This window comes from Rhinolophus sinicus, chromosome 5 (genome assembly GCF_057876585.1).
Source record: "Rhinolophus sinicus isolate RSI-liver-muscle chromosome 5, RSI-T2T, whole genome shotgun sequence".
NCBI classification, from domain to species: Eukaryota; Metazoa; Chordata; class Mammalia; order Chiroptera; family Rhinolophidae; genus Rhinolophus; species Rhinolophus sinicus.
Genome location: NC_142505.1, coordinates 33,705,909 through 33,723,028, shown reverse-complemented (window position 1 = coordinate 33,723,028; position 17,120 = coordinate 33,705,909). Strand labels below are relative to the sequence as shown.

The following is a 17,120-nucleotide window of genomic DNA, read 5'->3' as shown; positions in this document are numbered from 1 at the left end:
TAGTTGTTCTAGACCATACTACATAGGGAATGGAGCATGAATGGACCCACCAAATGCCACAAATTTTCCCATCCCTTTCACTTGAATCCTTTGTTGTTTTTACAGTGGCCTGAGTGCTGTAGCTTCTCAGCTGACCTAAAGAGTTCTCACAGAGTTTGAACTCTGTGTCTCTGTGAAAGGAAGGAGGGCTTGTAGCTTTCTAGTTTGTCATCTTGCTTGTGTGACACTTATCATATCTAAATAATTTTAAGGTATGATTTTGTTGGAGCTTTTTAGTAATCCCCAAATAATTTAGAGAATTAAATATTTTTTCCAGGTATGTGTGTGTTGCTAGTCTTTCATTTCTAGTTTTTAATTACACTGAATCTTGTTTAGTGAATGTGGCATATATATTTCTTCTTCTGAGAACTTTTGGAGCTTCTCTTTGTGGCTATTACATGGTATGTTTTTTTTTTTTTTTTGAAATTTTTATGTGTATTCTGTTTTTTTAAATACAAAATCCTAATTTTATCTCTCATATCAGCTCCATATTTTTTTCTTTTGCTTTGTAAGTTCTGTATATCATTGCATCTTATTTTAAATCACATGATCCACCAATTTCTGAGAGAAACTTGAGAGAATCTCTAATGAATATTTCTGGGCCTTTTGTAGCTACCAGTTTTTATTTCATATGTTGTAAAACATGTTGTTTAGTGCATAATGGTTCATGACTGCCATGTTTTCTTTTTAATAAGAGATGTAATTCTCTTATAACTCTGATCAAATATCCTTCTTTGTTCCGGTTTGTGATTTTTACTTTGAATTCTGTTTTGGCTGATACCAATACTATATACTTACTTTCTTCTTATTAACATTTGCATGATATATCTTTACCCATACCTCTACTTCCTGCATTGTTTTAGTATGCTGTGTTTTCTTAAAACTGCATAATTTTTATTTTTAAAATTCAATCTGACAAGTTTTTAAAACAGGTGAATTTATCCCAATTACATTTATTGTGATTATGACTATATCATCACAGTTGTGATTCCTATCAGCCAAAGACCACAAGAAATACATCTGTAGCCGAACAAAGTTGGGTTCATTGGTATTTATCGCAACAAGTACAATGCTGCAAAGTTCCTCATGGTTTGCTGTCTCCCTTATTGCAACAAAGACCAATAACTGCTTAATTAGATATGTTTCTTTTGAACTTTGACATCAGTATAGTAAAGTGCTTTGTGTGTGTGAGTGTGAGTATGAGTGTGTGTGTCTGTGTTTGTATCTTTCTCTTTTTCTATTTCTATTCTGTCTCTATCTTTGTCCTAAATGTATGCTATCTCTCCGAATGTGTCTTGGTCTCTACCTTGGATCTCTTTCAATTTCTTTGTCTTTACCTCCATAACTCTCTGTTCTGCCTCTATGTCTCTCTGTCTCTGTTACACACACACACACACACACGCAGTTAACTCTGCCACATTTAGTGCAGCCATACTTCTTGCTGAACTATGCCTGCTCTCTGAACCTGGAAGTGGGGGCTGGGGAGAAGGGCTTATGGGTAGTAGTTTAGCTGAGCAAAGCTATTTCAAGCGTTTTCCTTACATGGAAGTCACAACAAGTGCCGTCTCCCATCTTGATTATTCTTGATATTTGATGATCCTGTACCAATATGAACTTAATCATACTCTTGTTGCTTGGATTTGATTGAGTTGTGTAATTAAGATCAAAACAATACAGTTTGTACTTTCTTTCCTATTTCCACTTCCTTGTACAGCTCTAGACCTCATGTGTCACAGAACCAGCACTTTGACTTAAGATCTTTGGAACAACATTTGCATGTTAGATAATGGGAGAGTTATTCTGGAAAGGAGAGGGTGGAGACTCGGGCGAGCTGAGACTGAGGCCTTGGAGACCAGAAACCAATGTGGAACAGCCTATTAAGCTCTCTTGCCTATATCAATCATCGCTACAAAATGTTTTCCATCTCCGTTGCACACTCACAGATACTATCTCTTTTGCTTGTTGAACCAACCCTGTGAGGTAGACAGGAAAAATATCACTGAATCCATTGAATTGATTGAGAATTGTTGTGATTGGGTGCTGCATGCCTTGTCGATTCATTATGCACGCCTACTATGTGCTAGTTATGTGGCCTTATGACGAACACACTGGCTGTCTGGAGGGGTCCGGCACGGCGAGGGAGGCAGACTGTCAAAGGTCCACAGGAGTAATCAGCGCTAATGCAGAGGATGGAGATGCCAAGGGGAGAGTGGTCGGTGTAGAATAGGACGGTGGGCAGTCTTACTGAGCCCCAGGCACTCCCTGAGGGATCCAGGAGGATTGTGAACGGGGCCTAAAGGGGGGGGGACAGTGTCACAGGAGAAAAGGAGGATGGGGCAGGAGGATGTTTAGGCAGAGGGAGCAGCACATGTCTAGAGCAGAGCTGGACCCAGGTGCTTACTGACAGGGTAGGATGCCAGGCAGAGAGAGGCTGAGGTCACTGAGCTGGTGAGCTATGGCTGGAGCTCGGGTCCTGTGTGTCTGTCCCCACACCCCTAGCTGTGTGCCTTGCACACCCTGTGCAGGCTAGTCGTGTCGGTCACCAGGCGTGTTTGGAAAGATCCCAGGTGTTTCTTCCCTCGGTCAGCTACTCTCCATTTCTCTTTCTGTGCTCCCTCCCCCAGCCCTCATGCTCCCCCTAGTTCTTGGGCCATTCCTACCCCTGGACATTTTGGGTTGTTATACAGTAGAGTCCCTTGGATTATTTGAGCTCTGTGAGTGAGGTTTTGGTTTGTTTTTGTCACTTGCAACCAAAAGAGTATTGAGGAACCTCTGAACAGGTACCTGATACCGCCCAGCGCAAGGCAGTGTGAGAACAACTGTTTAGAGGAAGAGGCTTAGGCCTCAGGCTTCATGGGAATGTCAAATGTCTGGACATGCAGAGCTGGATCAGGTAACTCCCAGCCCCACTGTGGGTGTGGAGGGGGTGATGCAGAAAGAGAGGAGGAAAGAAATGCCCAGGTCTGCACAAGGGAATGGAGCAGGAAGAGTGCAAAGTTGACCTTGAAGGCCAACGAATAGTCTGAGCTATGACCAGCCATATGGGTAAGTCTGTCTCTCTTTGAGGAACTGACAATCAGGGATGGGGTGCAAAGGGTAGAAAAATGGGGACAGAAAAGTTTCCCAGCCAGACTTTGTTTTAAGGGAAGACAGGTTGGACCAGAGAGGCTGAGGGGTGGGTTTCAGTAGACAGCTGGGTTTTGTGAGCACCGGAGCCAACAACCCCCAGGAAGGCCCCTTCGCCCCAGGTGTTGTTTCCCTGTTGCCTACCAGTGGCATTTGGCTAAGCTCAGGGAAGGCCCTGTGCAGTCATGCCTTTGGAGGGAGGCCCTGCTACGGTCCCAGCCACCTGCTTTGCTGTTCCGTAGGCTTATTACTCAGTGCGGTCTGCAGTCTGGCAGTATCAGCATAACCTGAGAGTTCCTTTTGAGTCAGCATCTGCATTTTAACAAGACCCTAGGGTGAGCCATTACAGTTTAGGATGCACTGCCTTGGAAGAGCTTTTTGCTCTTTTTTTTTGGTGTGTTTTGCTGCATGCTGCCCTGCTTTTTGGTTTTGGGGTTTTTTGTTGTTATTGTCTGCTTAGCTCAGGTTCTCCATGGGAACATTTTTTCAGGAGGCGAAGATAGAACCCATCAGTCTCCAGTTGTGCAGGAGGGTGTGTGTTCTAAGGGACACCAGGCTTTGAGGTGGACCTTTGAAGGGGAGCAACTGATGCTTGCACAGCAATGAAACTGATGCTGAGAGAGAGGCCACAGCTGGGTGGGGAGGGAGTGGTTGGGAGGAACGGGCCGTGATCCCAGGAACTAGAGGGATGAGGCAACCTCCCAGCTGCCACCTACTTCCCCAGGAGTCACTCTGTGCCTCAATATGAGGACACCCACCAGGCCCCAATGGGGCTTTTTCAAAAACAGCCCCTTCTCACAGAGGGCTTATATCTTACCCCTTGCCTATGTCTGAGATGTTGGTTAGGGCTTGGATGCCATGTAAGGGATGAAAGACAGAGACCAGTCCAGCTCATGGAACTTGAAGAGATTTGACTGATGTCTGGACTCCCACTACATCATAGTAGTAAAACTATGGGGTATCTTTTATTCCTTAGGGGAGACTGAAAGCCCAAAGGCTTCTCTACATTAAAAGGCTTCTCCCATATTATTGTGTTAAAGCCAGGCTCAACCCCATCCACTCCATTGCATCACCACCCACATGGGTATTCCTGGGGAATTCTGCTAGGTCAGGCACACACGAGCTATAGCTCCGAATACCAGAGGAGAGATGGGAGCACCAACTCTCCGTGTGACGGTGACCCCTAGGTTGGAGAAGTTTGCCCTCAGGTGGTGCTTGTGGGCTCTTGGCATCTTGTGACACCCCCCAAGCAGTGAAAAGGTTTCCAGATGGATCTATTCTTGGCACCCAATGGCTTGTTTGGGCCCTTCTCTTAGTTGAGCATTCACAGGTTGGATGCTAACAGGATTACTCTGGTGATCCCTGGGCCATGTCTTCACATGGGAAAACCAGAGAGAAGAATCCATTCCTGTGGGGCTTCACTATGGGATGGTCAAGTACATATTTGGGGTCTGGAATATGATGCCAACAGTTTTTCTCTTCTCCTGGGTTGCCCATCAGCCTACACCAAGCCACCTTGGATGGACACAAGATGCGTCTCCTTGCTTCTCACCCTCCCCGCAGCACCCTCTGCGCTCCCTACAGGCCTACCTACTCAAATTGCCTTTTTGCTCCAGCCGTCAGGTTTCCCCCTGATGGAACTCATGAAGGGTGTGACTGACCGGGGTGTGGTCTTGCATGTGGAAGTTGGGGATGAAGGGCCACCCCCTTCTGGAGCTAGGCTCATCAAGCTGTCATCCTCCCACAGCACCCCCCGGTGGGCTGTTCCGCTGACCTGGTCCCTGCCTGTCCGCTGCAGACAGCAGTGGCTTTGGAATAACCTCTCAGTGCAGCTCTGTGAGTGGACCATGTGATACAGACACAGGACTGATGCGTGACAGGTACAGTTTATTGTTCTCTTTATCCCAGTTTATATCTTTTTTTTCTCCCTCACTCAAGAATACCTCCTATTATCTTTTTATCCTAGTTTGGTAAGCTCCAAGGCCACAGAAGGGGACAGGTTTGACCCCTGTCCCAGGAAGGGGGTGAAGAGGAAAACAACTGAAAAATCCTGCCTATCTACACAACAGTCCTGCTCGTTGCTCAGGATAAAGGTGAAGTTAAAGCATTCTTGGACGGAGGGCTGGTGGGTTACCATGCTGTGTGTAGAGAATTACTTGCTGACCAATTAGCTGGAAGGCCTGTGAGGGTAGGTAGGACCTGTGAAGATCATACTGGATCCTCTGCACCCAGCAGAGGGCCTGACACATGCATTGTTCAATAATTTTGACAATCATTTAGTAATTAAGGAGCTGCTTGGTTAAAAGGGCTGTATGCCAGAGCACAAAGGAAAAGGTATTGATGGGAACAGTTCTGCTGCCAGAACTTTCTGCTTGGGCAAGAAGCCCATGAGACCTTTTCAATTCCAGCTGAAGCCCCTTCTCTACACAGGGCCTCATAGCACCAAGCCTCAGGGGCTGCCTGCCTCTTCACGTTGTCTCTGCCACTCACACCTGCTAGGCTGTGTCCAAACTCTCAAGGGCTGGAGACAAGCAAGTTCCACGTTACAGAATAGAGGCCCTGCCTATGTGGAGGTCCTCATTCACTGATTGGTTCACTCATATTGTCAATCAATATTTATTGAGCATGCACCAAGTGCCAGACCCTATGCGCTGGAGTTAGAGGGACAGATGAGAGACCTGAAGGTCTCAAGAGTCCGGAGAGTAGAATTGACCCAGGACCTGGTGGCCATAGGACTGTGCCACGGCTCTGATACCACCCTGGCAGGACCTGGAAGCACCATGAAGCTGACAGTGGCAGCTCTCCCTCTGCTATACTCCACACGTCTAATGAATCCTCGGTACCAGTGAAAAGGATGGGAGCAGAGTCTCAGTATGTGTGGATGTGATTGGCTGTGATGACTAGGTGTTGTGACAATAGTGTGCCTTCAGGAAAGTCTCAGCTAGTAGAAAAGTACAAATGAAAGGAAATCGAGCGATTCTAGAAATTTGACACTTTGAAGGAAGATAAAGGCTGGCATTTTGAAGCCCTAAGTAGAAAGAGAGGATTTTTAAAAGCTTTGAGCAATAAACACTCAGTAAAACTTATCAGTTGAATAAAGCATTCAGGACAAACATTTTATTTTATTTTTAAAGATTTTATTGGGGAAGGGGAACAGTGTGTATTTCCAGGACTTTATTGGGGAGCAGCGTTTTTTTCCCAGGACCCAGCAGCTTCGAGTTAAGTCGTTGTCCTTTAATCTTAGTTGTGGAGGGTGCAGCTCAGCTCCAAGTTCAGTCGCGGTTTTCAATCTAGTTGCAGGGGGTGCAGCCCACCATCCCATGCGGGCGTCAAACTGGCAACCTTGTTAAGAGCTTGCACTCTAACCAACTGAGCCATCCGGCTGCCCCGGGGCAAACATTTTAATTGTGGCCTCTTTGTTCAAACTGGACAGTCTCAAAGTAGCTGCCTTTACATTGCGAGAGAGGCAAGAGAGTGAAATGAGAAAGAATGTTGAGATTTGGGTGCTAGGACCAGTCAAGAGGGTTGGTTATTATTGACACGTGGAACTGAAAGCAAATAGATTAGCAATCCAGTAAGTGTTTTGAGGAATTAAACTTCTTAAGCTACAACAAGCCTAGACAAAAACTGGTTTTGACTACTTAAGACTTAAAGCAATCATCAGAGTGGAATGGTGGTACAGTGGGAGGCTGAACCCCACATTCCTTCACGCAGAGAACATCCTGGGATGTTCTCTTGTTTGTCAGCAGCCAAGGTGTTTTCAGCAAGTTCCAAGGAAATAGGCAGGATGGACTGAAAATGCTGGCTTTCCACCAAGCCTTTGACTCATACAATTATGGGATCTACATCTCCACTTGGATCACTAATAGACATTTTAAACTTACAACATCAAAAGGCAAACATTTGCAGCATCCGATTCTGACCAAGATGGATTAATAGACCAGAATTACTTCTACCCCAGGAATAACAAAAAAACTGGACAAATACCTGAAACAGTGTCATTAAGACACTGGCTATTAGGCAATGAAGAACAGTGATTCTTGAAAGATGAGAAGTACATGACATGAATCTTGTGATGGCCCCAGCTTAATGCCAGGGAAAGCTTAGCAATCTCCTCAAGTTGAGAAGATGGAGCTGGGAGGCCAAAGTGGCTTGAGTTTGCAGGGCAGAGTATCAGAGAGCAGGCGATGTGCAGAGAGAACTTTAGAAATCTACAGAAGTTTCCTGGAGTATTCAGCTGAGTACTAGCCATGCATGTGAATGAAGAAATCTCACAAGGCAGGGGAAAGTATCACCTAAAGTATCAGAGGAAAAAATGCTTGTGGTTCACACAGGGACAGACATAATTTATGCCTGTTCTCACAATCCAGATAGGAAAATTTTATAATTCATAGGGTATCAGGTAGACTATAAAGAAGAGATTGCCTCAGTAGTGGGGAAAAATTAGCCCCAGACTAAACACTACTCTGATCCTATCTAATAAAGCTTAAAAACAAGATCTGAAAGAACTAACTATTTACTTGTTTCCACAATCTGAAAGAATTAAGAACCAATTACTTGGTTCCAAGGAACATACTCATGCCTCATAACAAGAGTTGAACATTTATAGGAATACAAAAACATCAAGGACCCAAGGTAAAATTCAAAATGTCTGGCATACACTCAAAGATTGTTGGGCATGCAAAGAAGCAAAAAGACATGATCCATGATGAAGAGAAAAATCAATCAATAGAAACTGACCCCGAAATTACATAGATGATAGAATCAGTAGGGTGGGACATTAACACAGCTAGTAGAACTATGATCTGTAGGTTCAAGAAGATAGATGAAAAATTGAACATGTTAAGTACAGGCAGAAAATATAAAGAATATCCAAATTGAACTTACAGACTTGAAAACTACCATGTATGAGGTTTAAAAAACAAAAGCTGAATAATAATGTCAACAATAATTTATATATACATATATATATAGTCACAGGATGTAGAGTACAGCATAAGGAATAGAATCAGTGGAACTGTAACAGCTATATACGATGTCAGAGGGGTAGTAGATTGGGGGAGGGGGTTATCACTTTGTGAGGGGTGTAAATGTCTACCTATTATATTGTTTTTTTGAAAGTCGATTGAATTTTTAATGTTTTTAAAAGTACAATACAACCTTTTTCTTTCTTTTATTATTTATTTATTTATTATTAGTTTCAGTGTACAAAACAACGTAATAGTTAGATATTTATCATTTACGTCCCTCACACAGTGATAACTCCCCTTCCCCATCTACTACCCCTCTGACATTGAACACAGCAATTACATTTCCACTGTCTCTATTCCTAATGCTGTACTCCACTTCTTGTATATATATATATATATACACATACATACATATATATATATATATATATATATATATATATATACACACATACATACATACATACATATATATATGTGTGTGTGTAAAATTGTAGTTGACATTCATTATCGTTCAGCTTCAGCTTCAGGTGTACAGTGCAGTGATCAGGCATCTACATCATCCCTGAGGTGGTCTCTATTACATTGTTTTGTTCACCTGAAACTAATAGTAAACAAACAAATAAAAAAAAAACAAATATAAAAAACACTGGAGGTTACAAAAGGCAGATTAGATATGGTGGAAGAGAAGATTCATGAATTTGAAGACAGAGCAATAGAAACTATCCAAAATGAAACAAAAAGAGGAGAACTACTACAAAGAAAGCATCAGTGGGCTGTGGGACAACTTCCAGCATCCTAAAATACATGTATCTGGAGTTCCTGAAGGAGAGGAGAGGAGGGAGAGGTGAAAAAACTTTTTCTCAGGTTTATTGAGATATAGTTGACATATAACATTGTGTAAGTTTAAGGTTTTCAATGTGTTGATTTGATACTTATGTACTACGAGATGATGAGCACTATAATGTTAGCTAACAACTTCATCACCTCACATAATTGCCTTTTTTTTAGTGGTTAGAACATTTAAGATCTACTCTCTTAGCAACTTTCAAGTATGTAATACAGTTTCATTAACAATAATCACCATGCTGATTAAATCCCTAGAACTTATTCATCTTAAAACTAAAAGTCTGTGCCCTTCAACAAATATCTTCCCCTTCCGCCCACCCCCAGCCTCTGGTAACCATCATACTACTCTGTTTCTATAAGTTTGGCTTTTTTAGATTCCACATATAAGCAAGATCATATAGTATTTGTTTTTCTCTGTCTGATGTATTTCACTTAGGACAATGCCTTCAAGGCCCATCTACATTGTTGCAAATGACAGGGTATCCTTCCTTCTCGTGGCTGAATAATATTCTGTTGTAATTACAAACACACACATATGCACGCACGCACACACACAAATGAAGATATCCCATCTTCTTTATCCACTCATCTGCTGACAGACACTCAGGTTGTTACCATCCCTTGGCTATTGTGAATAACGCTCAGTGAACATGGGAGTGCAGATACCTCTTCAAGATCCTGTTTTTATTCCCTTTGGATGTATACCCAGAAGTGAGATTCCTGGATCATATAGTTCTTTTTTCTTTTTTTTTTTCAAATGTTTGAAGAACAAATGGCCACATATTTTCTAAATTGCATAAAAACTGTAAACCCAGATATTTAAGAAACTCAATGAACCCCATGCATAGAAACATGAAGAAAACTACACCAAAGTACTTTATAATAAAATTGCTCAAAGCAAGAGATAATGAGAAAACCTTAAAAGAGGCTGAGGGGAAAAAGGCATAGAGTTCTTGTTGGAATAATGTAAACCAGAAATAGTCTCACAACATCTTTAAAGTACTGAAAGATAAGAATTGTCACCCTAGAATCTTTTATTTAGTGAAAATATCTTTCAAAAATAATGTGGTATGACATCACTTAAAAGCAGACTGTGACAAATATATGTATGCTATAAATTCTAAAGCAACAACCAAAACAGCATAGAGTTATTAATATCACTTATCAGTAAACAAAGGAGGAGATAAAAAATTCTAAATTGATCGAAAAGAAGGCAAAAAAAGAGGAAAAAAAGAACAATGGACAGATGAGATTGGCCCTATTAGAGCAGAGAGTGTATCCTGAGTAATAGAGGTGCGTGAGCAGGCAGATGGGTGGGTGTGATGTAGGTGGCTGGGTGGGTGGGAGGTAGGCCGATGGGCAGGTGATAAGTCGAAGGTAGTTTAGCAGGTACCCTTATCCCCAGGTCCCAGATTCCTCCAGAGCTTCAAGTCCTGGTTCTTGGTCTCTCATACCCTGCCTGACTAATGCCTGCTTCATTCCAGCATAGTTTCTTCCCTAAGGAAGATCTGCAAAGAGTTGTGTCATGAAGGATGGATAAAATCTGGGCACACAGAAACAGAAGGGGGTGGTGTTCCAGGAAAAGGTAAAGCATAAGCAAAGATATAGAGCCAAAAAGAAAAACCATTGTTCGGAGGCAGCTGCTAGGACAGTTTAGGACTGAATAAAGGTGTATGATCAGGAAGCTGTAAAAGCAAAAAAGTTGAATGATGAACCTACTACAATGACTGATATTACTGTTGATTTATTGAGCACATACTATGTGCCAGGAGCTCTGCTACAGGTGTTTCATGTTTTGTAGCTACCCTCTGAATTTGACATTATTATCCCAATATTATAGATAGGAAGATTGGCAAAGAGAGGTCAATTAACGTGGCTATGGACACACAGTGGGTGAATGTCTCAGCTGGAGGTCAAACAAACCCAGGCCAAGGTGACCCCAAGCTGACCCTTTGCATCTTATGGAAATGACTTTCTCCCTAGGTGGACCATGCAGTGGTTTGGGAGGTCTTACTATCTTTGACATGCCCTTCCTGGGGATGCTTTTTCCCCCCCAAGACTTGAGATCCTTCAGAAGGTAAGCCCAGAAAAATGGGATTGACCTGGAGTGGTCCCGCAGGGTGTTGGGCCTCGGACACTCAGGCAGCAGAGGGTGGGTACCTCCAAGGGGGCGTTGCTTCTCTGTCCAGCCTGTCATTGCTTCCTTTGAGGAAGGGTCCCCCTCCTCCTAGGGACTTTGGAGATTGGGGGAAAGCTTTCCTTCCTGGCTTTGAATCCCAGGTCTCACAGATATGCGACCCTGGACTAATCCCTTCAGCGTTCTAAGCCTCAGTGTCCTTATTCGTAGCCCTTGGGTGGGCAGGTGCAGCAAACTCTCCAGCAAGCTCCATTAGCCCTAGGAGAAGCAGTGAGAGCTGGGGAGTGTGGCTGACATCTCACAGGGCATGGCCGTGGTTGCACTCAACTCAGGGCTCTCAGACGCAATGGGAGGAGGCTGAAGGGGGCAGTCTTTAACCTTAGCACAGGGTTCAGTTCCTGCTCTACCACTGACCTACTTGCACTTTGTATAAGTGTTGAACATTTGAGACAGTTTCCTCACCTCTGAAGGATTGTCACAGGCCTGCCTCAAAGGGGTATCAGGGGGCTCAGGAAGCAGGCGTCTTTGGGGTCTGGCCTGGAGCTGGGGACACAAGTGTTTTCCCGTTGGTTTTAGCACACCGACACAAGGGCCCTGATGCCAGGTGAAGGGTGGGTTACTGGCATGTAGCACAAGTAACTCCTCTCTCTGTTCCTGCCAGCCTTAGGTTCAGCTCGGCAATGCCAGATTTGGTGACTAAAGAGAGAGAAACAGGAGGGTGAGTGCCTTTTTCTTTTGTGGCTAAAGCATGCTTATTAGAGAATAGCAGGGGAGTGGGGTGGAGGGTACCAAGAGTCAGGTTTCCATAGCCCTGGGAAATGCTCTTGGGGTCTTAGAAGGAGCCCTGAAATTGGCAGTGTCCGGCTGGGTCTGAGTTTCTCCTACAACCCTGATCAGCTCAGCACTGCCTCCTGTGCCCTCTTTGCCTACTTCCTCCCTGGATCCGGGCTCCAGGGTGCCTCTGGGTTTGCCTATTTTGCTATTAAGACTTTTGGGCGCCTTCAGGAGGCCTCTGTTCCTTAATCTGGCAGATGTGGAGTTGGTCTATCCGTGCTCTCTAAATTTCAGTTATTTAGGTGTTATCTGTGGTTTTTGCTATATTTGCATATACTTGGTTTCATTATTTGCTTAACACTCTTCTTTAAAAACCAACTGAACACCTAATAAAAAGAAAACTTAAGTGCAATTATTTAAGAAGGGAACTTCGTGTATTCCTATGATAAATGGAAAACCTGGCCTAAATAGAAAGTGTCCACATGCGTCCGGGACCTCTACCTTCTCCCGCTTCCTGGAACGCGGCCTAGATGAGGAGCACACCCCACTGTCATTCACTGCCCCACTGTTTACTCTGCAGACCAACAAATCATCCTTGTGGTGTTACAGGGCAAGGGACAGAGGTCTGGGGCGCCTGCGATCAGAGGGCCCTCCAATGTTGGGACAAACAGTCCCTAAAGAGGAAGTCCTGTTCGTTATCCAGTCCCATCTGAAGGCTCTCTCAGACATGCTGTGAGAAGAATAGCAGGGGAGATTACATCAGGAGCCTGTCAGCCCAGCCAGCCTGGCCCCCAGATGCTCCAGGCAGGCATCCCCCATCCCTGACCACACCTTCACCAGGGGGCTGACAGCTGCCCTCACCTTCCATGGCCCGAGAATGTTAGAAAGAGCAGGACAGGAAGGCAGGAGCCAGGGACATGTGTGCACTCCCTCAGGTCTCGTCCAGAGCAGAGAGGGGGCCAGCGGAGCTAACATAATAGCACCTAGTGTGGACTGAGGCCTGGGACGTGCTCAGGCAAATGATCTCGCCTGGGCCTCATCTCAACCCCTGAAGTCGCCCTATCAGCATTCCTTCTTTCATAGAAAGATTGGTTTAAGAAGTGAGGAGAGCTGTGAGTGGCAGAGGGACTCCAACCAGGGCTATCGGAGCAGCCATACTGCTCCTGTGCCTTCCTGAGCATGTGTCTCTGGGGGATGTCTCTCCTTCCATCATCATCTCCTGTAAGAAAAGCCTGCTGGAATTTTGATCGGGATAGTCTCGTATCTATAGTTCCTATTGGGGGGGGGGGGGGGGGATTGACATCTTAACAATATAGGGTCTTCAAACATGAACAGGGTGTGTCTTTTTGTTTCCTTAGCTTATCTTAATGCTTTTAATTTTTAGTGAATAGGACTTGTACATACTTTGTTAAGTTTATCTTATTACATATTTCTTGATACTATTGGTTTTTTTAAATTTCATTTTCTAATTATTTCTGGTATATAGAAATAAAACAGATTTTTAGATAGGTATTGACCTTGTATCCTGTAACCTCTCTAAATTCTCTTATTGCTTCAAGTAACTGTTTTTGGGTAGATTCCTTAGGATTTTCAACATATATGAGCATGTTGTCTGCCAATAAAGACAATTTTACCTCTTCCTTTCTAATCTTTATCCTTTTGCTTCTTTTTCTTGCCTTGTTGCCCAGGCTTGTACCGCCAGTATTCTGTTGAATAGAAGTGGTGAGAAATACATCTTAGACTCATTATTGGTTTCTTTCTGGGTCTCCCATGTCATGTTGTTATTAGATCATATTCTTCCTTAGAAATACATCTGGAGTCAGAGGCCCTCTTATGCACGCTCTTTAGCGAGCTGGTAAATGTGCGGACGCTAGAGCCAGAATGCCTGTGTTCAAATCTTGACTTTACCAGTTACTGGCAATGTGCACTTGGACAGTTAACTAACCTTTTTGACTCAATTTTCCGATCCATAAAAAGAGAGTGATGACAATTACACCTACTTCACGGTTTCTTTGCTTGTTTGTTTTGGTGAGGATTAAGCCTTGGCTCACGGGAACTGTACACTGAATGTCAGCATCGCGTAGCCCCCTAAGTGGTCTCACACTTCCAGTCCTGCCCCCCTTCAATCTGTCCTCCACACTGGCAGCCAGATGGGTCCTGGTGAAAGGTAAGTCACAGCACATCACTGTCCAGTTTAAAACCCTCCAGTGGTTCCATTTCATTCAGAGTAAAAGTCAAAGACCTTACAATAGCATGAATCCAGGCTGAGGAGGCTCCATGGAAGCCCCCACCTCACTGCACAGACACTCCCTATACAGGAAGTGGTGTAGCTCAGCCGGAAGTTGTGTGAGTTGTTGGGGGCAGGTACAAGTAGCTGCCCTGTCCCACTGTGGGGCTGCCCTGCCCTCCAGGAAGTGTGTTCCTGCCCAACCCAAACTCTCGTTCCCACCATGAGATAACGGTCTTGCCACTGTACACGGGGCAGTCTCAAGGGGGCATGGGCACAAACCCCTTCTCAAAAGTCTGACCAGCAAATTGGGGAAGCTGGGGAGACCCCAGAGAAGTCAGCCTGGCCGGCAGCCAAGTTCACTGATTTCTTGAGAGCATCGTATCTAGATGGCCCTAGGGTCAGAGTAATCCAGCTGCAGCTTCCTTTGCTTTGGAGGGAGAAAGGTGTCTACTTGTGACATCTGTGAGACAGGGTCTAGCCTGATGTTTGAATGTTCTCACTCCATGTTTGGGGCGCAGAGGCTGCACGAGAAGAACTCTTGTGCTGGGTGCCAGGGACACAGTGATGAGTGAGACAGCCCTGCCCTCACAGCTCATCGTTTAGTGGGGAGACAGACACGCAAATGGCCAGTGGGGCACGGATTGGAGCACCAAGAACTGGGAGGGGGGCTCCCACTCAGCTCTGGGGGTGTAGCAGGCAATCAGGGAAGGCTTCTGAGGAAGGCCACAACCCAGTTTCTCAGGAATAATAGTCATACCAGTCTTCACTGATTTCTTTAGGGATGGAAATTCATAGGATTTCCTTTCTAACAGTTCTGATAAGCTGAGTACTGTCACCCACTTCTTACCACACCTGCATTGATGTCACCTGGCCATCCTGTGTGAGTCAGCAGCATTGGCTGGGAGCTTGGCCCAGAGTTGTGGCTCCCTCATTCCCTGCACAGTAGAAAGGAAAAAGGTCCTGATGAGCCCTGAGCATCCATTGTTGCCTCGTGCTGTGCCAGGCCCCTTATGTGAGCGATCCTTTGTTGTCTGCAGCACTGCTCTATAGATTGGTGCCATTGCTTCCATTTTAGAGATGAACAAACTGAGGCTCAGAGGGGCTCCCTTTTGTTCCAGCCATGCAGCCAGGAAGAGGCCAAGGCTGGATTTGCACACAGATCTGTCAACCTTCAAATTGTGAGCCCATCCCATAGAACTCAGGATCCCCCTTCGTGTCCTCTAAACTCCTGAGCATGAGGACAGTGACATTTGTGGTGTCTCCCTCGCAGCCTCCAAGCATCAGAGTGTCACAGAAGTCAGGGCTGTGACTCAGTGAGTTCTGTAACTGCCCCAAACTTCCCTCACTTAGGCAGACTTCTTACTCAGCCTCCGGGGGAGTCTTGGGCAGGGCAGTTCCCATGACAAGCATAGGGTGCACCCCGCGCCCCTCACTACCTACCTAGCAGGAACCTGCACCCGTTGGCCAGTCACAGGGGAGACAGCCCGACTGATCGAAAGCCCCCTCCCCAAAGACGGTCCCCTTGCTTCTGATAATACACTAAGGCCCACATTAATGCTAATGAGTTTCCTTGTTTCAAGCCCTTCCTGGGTGCCTGGCAAAGTCAGGGGCTCTTTATTATATCCCTCACCTCAGCTCTCTGAGGCAGCCAGAACTTCCGGCTTTATTTTGTAGAAGATAAGGAGGCTCAGAGGTTATTCTTCCCAGGTCACAGTGTCTGATTTGAAAGCAAACTGACCCCAAGTCCACATTTTTACCCTGCAGGCTGTTCCTCTCTGCGTCCGCCCTCTCTACCTTTCTCTGACACCATCGGAGCAGGGGACCCAGGTGCCACAGAACAAACGTTGCACCACTCAGGATTGTCCTCCGGACATTGGGCACTCTGCCATGTGACAGGCTAAGGAATCTGTGTTTTGTCTTGCAGGACACTGTAATGCATGGTCCAGGAGGGATGACTGTAAAGTTTAAATAGGTGGCCAGGTTGTCTGGTGGCCAGAGGTTTACACCTTCACACCACTTTTTCACTTTTTAGGTCAGGAGAAATTAGGGAGGTGGCGGGGGACCCATTATTGGACCAGGGGTTCTCTGTCCCGGTTGTACATTGTAATCCCCTGACCTGGGTCTCACCCCAGGGATTCTGATTCAACTGATCCGGGGTGGGACAGGAATATCACCATAGTTAAAAATCTCCCCTGCCCCAGGGGATCCTGATTTGCAGCTCAGGGTGAGGAGCCCTGGTTTGGATGGTGCAAATTCCTTCTGACATCTACCCTGAGCTCAGGCTTACTCCCTTAAGCAGGAGGCTCTGAACTGAAGCCCAGTGGTGTAGGGACTTCAGCCATGGTGCCTCTGCCCAGTGGACTCCCACACTGGCTGGCTGGGCCATGTGGACAGCCACGGGGTATCTGAGGCCCTGCCTCCACATATCCGGACAGGGGCTGAGCATGTCCTGGGAAAGCCAATTCCAGTCCCTGGCTAGCCTCTCCCTGTAGGACTGAGAAATTTTGGTGCTTTGAACTTTTCCTTGGAAATCTGGCTTAGCAGTCCTCTGGACTTGGCCCAGTACCACCTCCTTCTGCAGCCGCAGAGCCAACGGCCAAATGAGCAGTGCACTTCCTGGAGGAGTCCCAAAGTGACAGGCCTCATTCATTCCCTTCTTCCTCTATTCATTCATCTTCTGTTACTCACGCCTTTGTGACAGGCCCTGTGCTACTCCTGAGTCAAGGGACTGATGATGGGTGGGGAGATGCAAGTGACGCACCCTCATGGATGACAGACAGCTGAGTGGCTGTGGCAGCGTGTGTGCAGGTGGCAGTGGGGCAGGTGGGAGGAGGCAGCTCCAGCTGGGCCAGCGTGGGATGCGGACGTGTACATTTGCCAGACTGACCAAATGTTCCTGATATTGTCCAGCCCATTCTCGGATATGACTCCTGGCCTACGTCCCCACTGTGGTCTAGAGAAACCAGAAGTGGAGGCAGAGAGGCTGTCAGAGATA

General features: G+C 45.6%; 1 long non-coding RNA gene across 1 annotated transcript in view; it reads left to right on the top strand.

Annotated features, from left to right (window-relative positions):
* Positions 1-1,103: 1,103 nt before the first annotated feature.
* The window catches only part of LOC109456170 (uncharacterized), a 49,019-nt gene continuing 33,002 nt past the window's right edge, over positions 1,104-17,120 (top strand). The window contains exons 1-5 of the long non-coding RNA XR_016021286.1: positions 1,104-3,084; positions 4,913-5,045; positions 5,132-5,258; positions 10,968-11,061; positions 11,783-11,839. This is a non-coding gene — a long non-coding RNA (uncharacterized LOC109456170). The remainder of the gene's footprint in view (positions 3,085-4,912; positions 5,046-5,131; positions 5,259-10,967; positions 11,062-11,782; positions 11,840-17,120) is intronic.